Genomic DNA, 12,171 nt, shown 5'->3' on the forward strand with positions numbered 1-12,171 from the left:
ATTCATGCATGTGCATGTGCATACACACACACACACACACACACACTCACTCACACAGGGAGAGGGGGATCTATCATTACCTTGAATAGTACACAGCCTTTTTTACATGTTTCCACTAGTCAGATATATTTTTCAAATTTATGTGTTTGAGTGTTTTACCTACATGTTATTTATGTGCAGGATGTGTGTGCCTGATGCCAATGGAGAGAGAAGAGGCTATCAGAGATCCTGAAACTGGAGTTATGAACAGTTGTGAGCTGCCATATGGATACTTGGAACTGAACCTAGGTCCTCTGCAAGAGCAGCAAGAGAACTCTTAAAACCACCAAGCAAGCCATTGCTCTAGCTCCCATCAGTCAGAGCTTTTAAAAAATATGGAAAAGCTGAACAGGTTTAGAGAAAAAACAAGAAATAAAGAACAGCAAAGAGAAGTTTGAAGAAAAGTTTGTAAGAAAATGAAAGCAGTATGATTATCAAAAAAGCTACTTGCCAGTGCCCACAGATGACTGACCAAGAAGAAAGGCTTCATAAAATCCTCAAGGCTTACTGGGCTATAGTTTGTTGGGCACTAGATGTAGCATGAATCTTAAAAGGTCTAATTAATAAAAACAAACCTGGAGCCGGGTATTGGGGTGAACGCTGAAAGATCAGAGACAGAACACGCCACAGCTAACCTCACCTCACCAACTTCTCAGCCAATCTTGTTTCCTCAACTGGAAGCCTCTGTGTCCTCATCCAAATGGATTTCAGCTGAACTACTGCTAAAAGCCTAAAAGCTTAACAAGACTCTAGTTCCTGGTCCTCATGCCTTATATACCTTTCTGCTTCCTGCCATCATTCCCTGGGATTAAAAGCATGTGTCACCGTGCCTGGCTGTGTGGCTTTGAACACACAGAGATCCAGACGGATCTCTGCCTCCTACATTCTAGGATTAAAGGCGTGTGCTACCACTGCCTAACCTCTATGTTTAATATAGTGACTATTCTGTTCTCTGACCCCCAGATGAGTTTATTGGGGTGCACAATATATCAACCACAATTGTTCTTCATAAGAAGGGCTTCTTCTTGACTGTCCTAATGAAGAATTACTGGCATGAGCAAATGATGGATGTGTTAAATCACTGACCCTCTATTTTAGTTCAGGGTGTTTACTTATCCATGCATGATCTCCTGATAACTACCCCTAAAACTTGAATCAGTTACCCAAAACTTGAATCATCGCCCACTATTTAAATTCTGCAGTGACAACCTGCTCCCAAACACTGTCCAGCCACCAACATGGAAATGTCCTAGACCTGGTGCCCATGCCACCAACAAACTGCTCTGGCTTCATCTCTCCACAACGCAACGTACCAGGGATCAAACACCTCACCATTCAGTTACCTAAACACGCTTTAACCTTTTTATGTCCAGCATTCCCTTGATTACACCTCCCCACTTCTCCCAATCTTACTCTTTATTCATTTATTTAGTACATTTTTTGATTGTGTATATGTGTTCATGATGTGTGTGGGACATATGTGTCATGGTGTGAATGTGGAGGTCAGAGGACAACTCTGTGGAAAGCAGCAAGCACCTTTCCCTACTGAGCTGTCTTGCTGGCCTACTTAGTAAATTTTAATACTAGCTCTGTGCCATCTCAAGTGCTACCTGTTAAGAGATGCATTGTGTCCTCCGATCTGTTTAAGCCTTTATTTTCAGAAAGGGACTTCATTCGGAATAGGAAACTAGTTAAGATGAAGTGGTATCAGAGAAGGCTCTTAATCCAATGACTATTATCTTTCTAAGAAGGACATTTGGACATAGAGACACTGGGCTAGCTCCACCTGACAACGAAGGAAGAGACTAGAATGATCTGGGGCAAAGAAGCACTGAAAACTGACGCAAGCTGTGCAAGGCGGCACAGGTCTCACACTGATGTGAGCTGTGCAGGACAGCACAGGTCTCCAGTCCTGGCGTTCCGAGGCTAAAGCAGAAAGATAGAGGGAGTTTTCCCAACTCTGATGAACCATGAACTTGCTGGCACCCTGAGTTCAGAGTCTGGCCTAGGTTTGGGCCTCCGAAACTGGAAGAGAATAAACTTCATCTGTTTAGGTCACTGAGTTTGCTTCTCTGTAACTGAATCCCAAGAAAACCAATCTGCCACCTTCTCCACAAAGCCTTCTCTTAACTTTCCAAGAAGTAATCTATTTTCCCAATTCCCACAGCACTGTGCTGTTGTGTATCCAGAGACGGTCTTGTGATGTAGTCCAGCTGAACTGGAACTCACTATGTGGCCTACAATAGCTTCAAACTTGTAGTCCTTCCTTCTCCTGCCTTAGTCTACCGAGTGCTGTGATTCTTTCCCTCCTTTATGTTCACAGGACCTTTCTAGATGAACTGTTTCTGAAAAGGAGAAACTATTGATGGCCCTCTGTACCTGAGGGTACTGCATTAAAAAGTAGAAAATTACATCTGCATTGATTTTTCCTTTTTATAACTCTCTAAACAATACAATATAACTAATTACATAGTATTCATACTGTATTAGGCATTATAAATAATCTAGAGATAATTCCAAGAATACAGGAGGAGTTTTGGTATCCAAAAGGATCTGAAATAAATCCTCCATGGAAACTGAAGCCCAAACATACTCATACCCTATTCATGGCTCTCAACACCTGGCATGCATTCAACATATACTGACTACCAGGCCCTTGAACATTCACATTCTACCACTGAGCTACATATCCAGTCCAATGATACTATTTCTTACGAAACATTCCTAGATTCATAGCTACTTGTTATGTCAATACATATAATATTGACATGTACACATATTGTTCTTAGCTAATGTCCACAATGGAAAAAGATGTTTAAAAATATCTTACTAGGGAACAACTTGATTTGCCTTACTCTCTTCTCACTATCTAGGCCAGGCTTGGGAGGAAATAGAAATCCTCCTGCCTCAGGCTCCTGAGTGTTAGGATTACAGGCATGTGCCATGGTACCTAGTCTTGATTTTTCTCTTAGTCTAGTAAAAAGCAGTTTACCTAGAAACCTTCCCCGCTTTGCTGACATTTGGTGGGTAACGATGGTACTTTTTAATTTCTCCAACTCTTTAAATTCTTTAAGTCTATATTTTATAGAAAGACCACAGAGTTACTTTCATAAAACATTAAATAAATATGGAAAAGGAGATAGTGAGATGCTCAACAGGTAAAGGCAATTGTTGCCAAGCCCAACAACTTAAATTCAACCCCTGGGAGCCGCATGGTAAGAGAAAACAGATTCCCACAAGTTGTCCTCTGACCTCTACATGCACACACACAACAAAATAAATAAATAAATAAATGTAATTTTTAAAAATTAATAATATAGGAAGGGACTTAATCTAATGAATAATTTCCCAAATAGTTATCTGATTCACAAATTCACCACTATTTCTTCCCATGAGATCTCTATTTGATCTTTAAAAAATGTAAATAAATGGGCAGTGTGGGATAAATATTCAACAGGTTTAGTATTAGTAAAGGAGACTGCTAATGAGAACTTGTTGCCTTTTTGTGTGCATACTGGGGATGCTGATGTTAGACATTGATATATACAGAACATAAATACCTATTTATAGTGTAAGTGCCCTTCAAATTTGGTGACCACTAGTATTAACTGACACAGACTAATATTATTGGCTGATCATTATCCTAAATGATACAGAACAGAAAATCTCTCACAATTATGTTTTCTAGTTTGTATATAAAATACAGCATATCAAGCTGTATGGCTGCCATTTATCCTTCCACCAATAAGGCTTATTCCCTTTATGTACTTATCCATTTATGGCTGTAGACATTTACTAAATATTTCACTAGTTATTATCTGTGTGTGTGTGTGTGTGTGTGTGTGTGTGTGTGTCTGTCTGTCTGTCTGAGGAGCACAAAGGGCTGTCAGATCTCCTGGAAATGGAGTTACAGGTAGTTGTGAGCTGCCTACTGTGGGTGCTGGAAATCAAACTTAGGTCCTTTGCAAGAACAATATACATTCTTCCTTGCTGAGACATTGTTCCAGGCCTAGAAATTAATTAATTTTAACTAACTCAACAAATATTTGTTTAGCTCCTAGGCACCCACAATATGTATTTTTTAGAATAAATTAAAGTAGAAAAAGATCAAATATTTAAAAGATAAATATGCTAGATTATACAGTAGGTAGAATTTGGAGTCAATGGCAAGGAAGAGGAGAATATAGGGGCAACCCCTGGCCCAACCCTCAAGAAGCACCCAATCTACTGAGCAGGGAGGGAATACATCAGCTCCATCGCTTCCCACTCTCCCTGTGTTGATCCAGTATTTCATAAAAGGGCTTCTTTTCCTAACAGACAGCTTTCATTACAACACTAGAAACTTTTGATGACTTCCTACTGTTTAGTCAATCAAGTCAAACTCTCCAGCCTAAAACAAGAAGAAATAGAACAAAGTCTTCCACAAACCAGGTGTGTGAAATAAACCTGTAATCCCAGCACTCTAGAAAGAAAGCAGGAGTATCTCAAATTCAACACTAACCTGGGCTCCATGGAGAGAAGCTGTCTTAAAACAAAGCAAAACAACAACAACCACCACCACAACCAAAAAAGCGAACCATGGTCCGTTAGCAAATGCACAAATTAGGAAGACAGGCTTTGCAACTAGACTGCCTGAATGCCAATTTATTATCAATTGTTACCTACATTTCTTGCTTAGTCTATAAAAAGGAACTTTAAAAACCAGAGGCTTCTTCACTGTTATTATGAAGATCAAATAAAATATAACTTGTGAAATGCTCAGCACCTATTTAGCAAATCGTAGGCATGCAAAATATGAGCCCTACCACTCCTTTTAAAAGTTTTATCTATCATTGTTGCTGCCATTCAATCTTCGTTTCAAGCCTTATCTCCAAAAACACTGTGTAACAACCTGTTTGCCAGGCAAATTGAACTCTTCTGTGTGTGTGTGTGTGTGTGTGTGTGTGTGTGTGTGTGTGTGTGTGTGTGTGTAAGTCAGAGGACAACTTTGTTAAGCCAGTTTTCCCCTACTTTAAGGTGGCTTCTAGCGATCAAACTCAGGCAAGTGCCTTTATCTGCTAAGCTGTCTCACAAGCCCTGAACTAGACTCTTACCATCCCCTCAGCACACACCACTATACTCATGATTCATCAGTCTGTAAAATAGTGTATCATCTTCAAGTATTAAGATTCTCACCATTCTTGAGGCTCTAGCTCAGCTCCACAATACATTACAGACACTCATCACACAAATTCTGCTATATTCATCTTGGTATCCTGTAGACTCTGCAGTGTGAGTTATAGCCAGTTTGTGGCATACATGATAGTTCTTTTTTTTTTTTTTTTTTTTTTTTTTGGTTTTTTTTCGAGACAGGGTTTCTCTGTGTAGTTTTGCGCCTCTCCTGGAACTCACTTGGTAGCCCAGGCTGGCCTCAAACCCACAGAGATCCTCCTGGCTCTGCCTCCCTAGTGCTGGGATTAAAGGCGTGCGCCACTACCGCCCGGCGATAGTTCTTAATAAAACAAATGTTCAAAGAATGAATTCCTGCTTCCTCTCTCTTGTGGAACTGTTAAGACAGCAGCTCCATATCACAAGTATAAAGACTCTTTTGCAAGTTCTCTATCACTAGTGTGGTAATTTCTAATGTAGTACAGTACCCAAAGCACAGTAGATGCCTAAATATCCAGGGAGTTGAAATGAATTTCACTTCATCTTACAAATTAAATTCTCATTTTATTCACTGTGTTCAAGTACAGCTCAGCTTTTAAAATATATTTTAGTATTTAACCTGCCCATAAACCCATGTCTATTTTCAGTCATTCCAACCTTATCACATTTGCTATTCCTTGGTTAGAAGAGACAATACTCAAAATTCCAAAAAAGAAAGAATCAGAAACTCAAATGTCTACAGAACCATAAAACAAAGTAAGAGTACCGCAGAGCACGAAGAACTAGAAAATACATCTGCCTACAAGTTTTGCTGAGTTTTTCTATGAAAGAATAGGAGCTTGGTGTTGACAGATCTTCCAAGTTTTCAGGACAAGTCAGAAATTCAAAAGTTTGTGTAAAATTTTAAAGACACGACCAAGAAATTCCTTCCAGGCATCTCGACCTAGCCCTCAATCATTCTGAATTAACCTGAGAGTCAAACATATGTAACTATTTAACTATGATGAGTCCCTACTCTGTGCCAGGTGCTGAAGAATGAGACAGGAACAGTAGCTATAAATAGCAGCTAACATTTATTGAACATTTTGTAGGTGCTAGGCACTGTTCTATGTTACAGGAATTAATATAACCCTTTTGACAACTCTACTAAGTAAGTACTATTAATTTTAAAGATGAAAAAGTTAAGGCACAAACGTTATATAAATCTGTTCCAGGTCATGCAATTAGTAAACAGCAAAGCTGAAATTAGGACCTCAGATTCCACCAAAAAGCTTACAATTTGAAAGCAAGTGCTATTCAGTATTTGGTATTGAGATCACTGATTATACATAGATGAAATAATGAAACTGCACCTATCCTCATCCCACACACAAAGTGGATCAGAGATCTAAAAATTAAAGGCAAAACAGTTGAAATTCTAGAAGATAATGTACACAGTAACTTAAAAATCTTGGGGGAGGATGCCGGGCGGTGGTGGCGCACGCCTTTAATCCCAGCACTCGGGAGGCAGAGCCAGGCGGATCTCTGTGAGTTCGAGGCCAGCCTGGGCTACCAAGTGAGTCCCAGGAAAGGCGCAAAGCTACACAGAGAAACCCTGTCTCGAAAAACCAAAAAAAAAAAAAAAAAAATCTTGGGGGAGGAAAAGATTGATAAAATTGACAGTAAAATTCCAAACTTTTAGCAACCTTAAACAGATTTATTTTAACTTATTTATTTAAATACTTATATTTTATGTGTATGAGCGCTTTGCCTAAATGAATGTATGTGTACCACATGTATGCAGTATCCATGGAGACCAGAAGAGGGCATTGGATCCCCTGAAATTAGACTGCTGCAAATTGCAAAGTAGGCGTGGGAAACTGAACCTGGGTCATGTATAAGTGCACTGAGCGCTCTTAACCACTGAGCCACCCCTCCAGCACCCTCCCACTTTTTTTTTTTTTTCATCGCTAAGGTTCAAGTCCAAGACACTGAGCATGCCAGGCAAATTCTGTCATTCAGCTATGAATTTTCAACTTTCAGAGTTTTAAAATATATAACAAACTGGGAAATGACATCTATAATGCATTTATACAATGGTTAATAATTAGAATATGTAAAGGAACACTTAAAAAATAATACAATAGGAAAATATATAATCTAACAGGAAAAGCCCCAGCTGGGTGTAAATTGTGTAAACCTAACACTATCACAGTAACCCACTCAGCAGACTCCTGAACAGTCAATTTGCTGCTATCACTGAACAATAAAAAATATTCAGGGGTCTATGTCATGTACAGGTACACTGAGCAGGGAGAGGAATCCAGCCAGAAAAACAAAAGCAAGATGGCAATTCTCCACAGTATAGAAACTGGATGGCAAAGTAGAAGTTGAACATCTAACACATCAAAAGTAAATCAAGGGTTAACAAACATTTGTAAAAGGGTATTTTCAACTGTGTGAGCTGATATAAATTCTCTGTCCCGACTGCTCAATTCTGGAACACTCAGAGCCATAGACGCTACATAAATGAGTGTGGTTGTACTCCAATGAAACATTCTTTACAAAACAGGTGGTTGACAAGATCTGACCTACGATCTAGTTGGTGAATCTTAATGTAGGAAGCTGTAATTCCTACACTCTAGGAATACTTTCTGTATCTTATCCTACTTTTTACGTCAGCTGACACCTCGAATTTTTCTAAGCAAAAACTATACTATACTTAACAGCTTTGAAATGGTAAAAAACAAAAACAAACAACAACAAAAAACTTTCTAACTTATTATCTGTGACAATTTTTCATTCATCTTTATTTCACTGAAAAAAATGTTTTTTGACAATCATCATCCAAACTAAAGTTTAAAAATATTCCCTTATCACTCACAGTATCAGTTATCAACACCTGGAATGTCTAACTCTGCTCAATGTCCACTCTCTGAACCTTAATTTAGGTCATTATTTCTTTACTTTCTCTTCAGTCTATCCTCAATAACTCGAAAGAACATCTATTGTGCTGGGAAACTAGCTTAGTCCTTAAAGTTCTTGTCTTCCAGGCATGAGGACCTAAGCTCCATCCCAGGAATCAATTAAAACAAAATAAAACAAACAAGCAACAAGAAAACAGGCACAGTGGCACATACTTTCAATCCCAGTGCTGAAGAGGCAGTGACAGGCAGAATCCTGAGGTTTGCTAGGCAGCTAGCCAACCCTACTTGGCAAATTCCAGGCCATCAAGAGACCCAGCTGATGGATGGACGGACAGACGGACAGACAGGTGTGTGGGTGGGTGGGTGGATGACAGATATAGATGTATGCCAAGTTAAACAGTGTCTGAGAAATGATAATGGAGATTGAACTCTGGGTTCTATACGTATGAGCACACGTGTGCACACACACACAGAGAACATCCATTCATCTTTTAAAAAGTAAACCTTATATCGTATATTCCTCCTTTTGAAAGTCTTGTCTCCTCACCTGAGGAGGACTCAGGCTAAACTCCTCAGTCAAGTCTTTAATAACCTTCAACCTTCCTCATCTTGTCTCTGACCATACTTGCACATACACTGTGCTCCACCTTATTCAAGGTACATGTCTTTGAAATTAAAGTTATCAGATCCATCACTTGGGCTGGTAACGGAGTATATACAAGGCTTGGAGGATGGCTCAGGTGGCAAAGTGCTTGTCCACAGGGGCATACAGACCTGAGTTCGGAACCCTAGTCCTTACATAAAGGTAGGTTCGGTGCACATCTGTAACCCCACTGCTGGAGGGTAAAGACTGGCAGATCCTGAAGCTCCTTGGCTAGTCAGTCTAGCTCAATCAATAAGCTCCAGGTTTGTGGAAGGCCCTGTCTCAAAAAATAAAATGGTTGGGATGGTAAAATGGCTCAGGGGGTAAAGGCACTGCTGTCACATAAGTGGAAAAAGAGAAGTGATCCCCACAAGTCCTCAGATTTCCACACACATGGCCCCACACTCACACACATACACAAATAACCAAAGAACAGAGAATAAAATGTCAAGGTAAAAAAATAATAGGGTAGAGAAGCAATCAAGAAAGACACCCAAACTCAACCTCTGGTCTCCACATGCATATACACATACTCGATTAAGGACTGCACATGCACACACGCACACAGTGCAAAGGGGATAGTTCAGTGTTATAGTGTTTATCTAGCTTGAGCAAGGCCCTGAGTTCAATCCCTAACACCACATTCCCAAATAGGTAAGTATACAGATACATCAGCATAAACAATTTTTATACTTAGCAACTATTTTAATGTAATTGGTTTTCTTTGTAATCAATGTAGTTTATTTTATACAATTAAAAATATTATTTTGAGAGATCCATGCTACAAGGGCCATGGCACACATAAGATCCACCTCTCTGCAGTAGAAAGACTCAGAAAACATACATGAATATACATGTGGTGTTGAAAATCCTTACAAATTCTTTTAATTAAAAGTCCCTCCCCATTCCTTTTGTGCTGGGGATAAAACTAAGCACCTTATGTTACATCCTAGGCAGATACTCTACTATCTAACTACAATGCCAACCCCTGAAAGTCTTTTTTTTTTTTTTCCTCTTGAGACAGGGCTTTTACTGTATAGCCCTGGCTGGATTCAATTTTGAAGCTCTCCTGCCTCAAGCCTCCTGTGTGCTGAGATTATAGATGTGAGCTACCATGCCTAGTTTCTAAGGTTTGTTTGTTTCGTTTCTTTAAATTATGTCCTGTATTGTCTGTCTTTCCTTGGTATATCCATGGACAATGGATTCTCAGGACCTCCTAGGATATCAAAATCATTAAATAAAGTGGTATAGTACTTGCATATCCCCTATACCTATAATACCCAATATAATGTAAATGTCATGTAAACAGATGTTAAGCTGTCTAGTTTAGGGAATAATAATAAGAAAAAATAATAGTGACAAGAAAAAACCTGTATGTTTAGCACAATACAATTTTTTAAAATGAATGTTTCCAATCCTTGATTGGTTGAAGCTGTAGATGCAAAACTCGGACATTAAAAATCAACTATATATCACTGGCTGATTTATCTCATAGTCCATTTGAACTCGGAATTCCCTATTATAACAGAACTTCAATTAAAGTGACATGATAGGGACCCTTCGTCTCTATCATCACTCTTTTTTCCTTTCAGGTTTCTTTGTGTTCTTTTGCTGTGCAATAAACACCTAAAAGGGGAGCATTTTTTTAAACTCTAGAAACGTTTTTTTCTTAATGCTTTTTTTTTTTTTTTGGTACCAATGGAGATCTAGAAAATATCTAATAACTGATTATCTATACTTTTTTTTTTATATCCCACTCAGCCTCTGTACTGACAAACTTGTTCAAACAAAAATTATTGACGCTCTAGTATATGGTGCTGTCTGACCTAGCAAACCCCTTTAATGTGTTGAATGAGGAAGCAGTAGGCCATATCCAGGAGCCCCTGTCACCAACTCGTACTATCTTGGGAAATCAACGATCTTTCTATGTCTCAGGCTAAAGTCATAACTTGATCTGGAACCATGACATGATCTTTAAAAAGCCACCGTAGTTTTTACAGACTCGTTCTTCACCCTTCTAACTAGTTTCAACAAGACCTTTCAGATGACCTCCCCAGGTGACCCTGCTCTTTAAGTAGCGGCTGTCCCCTTCCAGGAAACACACTTTGGGTCACCGCCCCCAAACAGCCGGGTCCCTCCTTTTAAAGACAACTACTTGAGTTGATGGAGGTTCTCTCCATTCCTAACCAGTTCCACTCTGTACCTTCTGCTGTCCAGCTCCTACATCCAACCCCGGCCACCCTTTCTTTCCTCATCAAGCTTTTCCCTTTCCCTGTTGCTGCCTCCAACAGGACTAGAGGCTCCTCGGGGCCCCTAGGTCCTGAGACCCTTGGGAGTCATAACGACTGGCCATTCAGCGCCAGGACCTTTCCAGTCTGATTCCCGCGTCAGTACCCCCCACTCGGATACCCGCGTTCGCAACCCCCATTTCTAAGCAATCGCCTCCTGTGCATGCAAAAACTACTCCAGCCCTGACAGCCGGGACTTAGCCCCCAAGCCGCCTCTCCTACCCCCGGGTGCTACTCCGGGGCTCGGAACCCTGCGCACGGCCTAACCCAACTCCACGGCCCGCCACCCCCTCAGCCCACCAACCCCAACGCCGGTCCCGTTCGCTCCGGGGGGTCTTTTTCTCCGCGCCCCCCGCCCCGACCTCACGCCCCGCCGGTAACCGGCTCCAGGGCCGCAGCGCCACCCCGCGCAACCCCCGGCCGCCCTGCACTCCCGCAGAGCCCCCGACCCCGCACCCTCCCCACCGCCGCCCCGCCGCTCCCGCCCGCGCCCCGCCCGCAGGCCCCGGGCCCGCTCCCCAACATGGCGACGGGGACACGAGCGCGGCGGCGGGTGGGGCGGCTGCGGGCCCGGGCCGCACTCGGGCCGAGCTGCACGGCCGCCCGGCGCCATCTTCGCGCGCCAGGCCCGGGCGGCGCCTCCTCCCCACGGAGCTAGCCGGGCCCGGCCCGGGACGCTCAGCAGGCCCACCCCTTACGGGCCAGCGTCGCCGTCGCCTCACCTGAGCGCGGCCCCGGCCCTCCCGGGCGGGCCTCGCAGCGCCGGCCCGGGCCGTGCGTGCCCGGCGCCCTCGGCGCGTCCGTCCACCCGTCCTCGCGTGCGCCCGTCTGTCCGGCCGTCGGCGCCCGGCCGCCCGCAGCCCGACCCGGCAGGGCCTCAGGGAACCGGTGGGGAGGGGGGGGATGGGCCGGACCGGGCCGGGGAGGGAGGGGGAGGGAAGGAGAGAGGGAGGGAGCGCGGCGGGGGCGGGGCGGGCCCGAGGGGCGGGGCCCTGTCCACGTGACCGGGCGTCCCCTGGCGCGCAAGGTGGAGCGCGCGAGCTAAAGAGCTAGCGTACGAGCGTGCGAGCTTGCGAGCTCCGGTGCTGGGTCCGATCTCGGTCTGGTTAGATGTTCAGCGCTGTCCCAGCGCATGGCTGTGTATGCT

The 12,171-nt window shown here is 42.7% G+C and overlaps 1 protein-coding gene across 5 annotated transcripts in view; it reads right to left on the bottom strand.

The window, feature by feature from the left end:
- Ncoa6 (nuclear receptor coactivator 6) overlaps positions 1-11,803 on the bottom strand; it is an 85,340-nt gene extending 73,537 nt beyond the window's left edge. For 3 of the 5 annotated variants that reach the window (XM_059261720.1, XM_059261719.1, XM_059261717.1), the window contains exon 1: positions 11,747-11,803. The gene's annotated coding sequence lies outside the window, so the exon portion shown is untranslated. The remainder of the gene's footprint in view (positions 1-11,746) is intronic. The other 2 variants (XM_059261716.1, XM_059261721.1) reach the window with 2 other exon arrangements.
- Positions 11,804-12,171: the final 368 nt, after the last annotated feature.

The sequence above is a fragment of the Peromyscus eremicus genome, chromosome 4 (genome assembly GCF_949786415.1).
Source record: "Peromyscus eremicus chromosome 4, PerEre_H2_v1, whole genome shotgun sequence".
NCBI lineage: Eukaryota > Metazoa > Chordata > Mammalia > Rodentia > Cricetidae > Peromyscus > Peromyscus eremicus.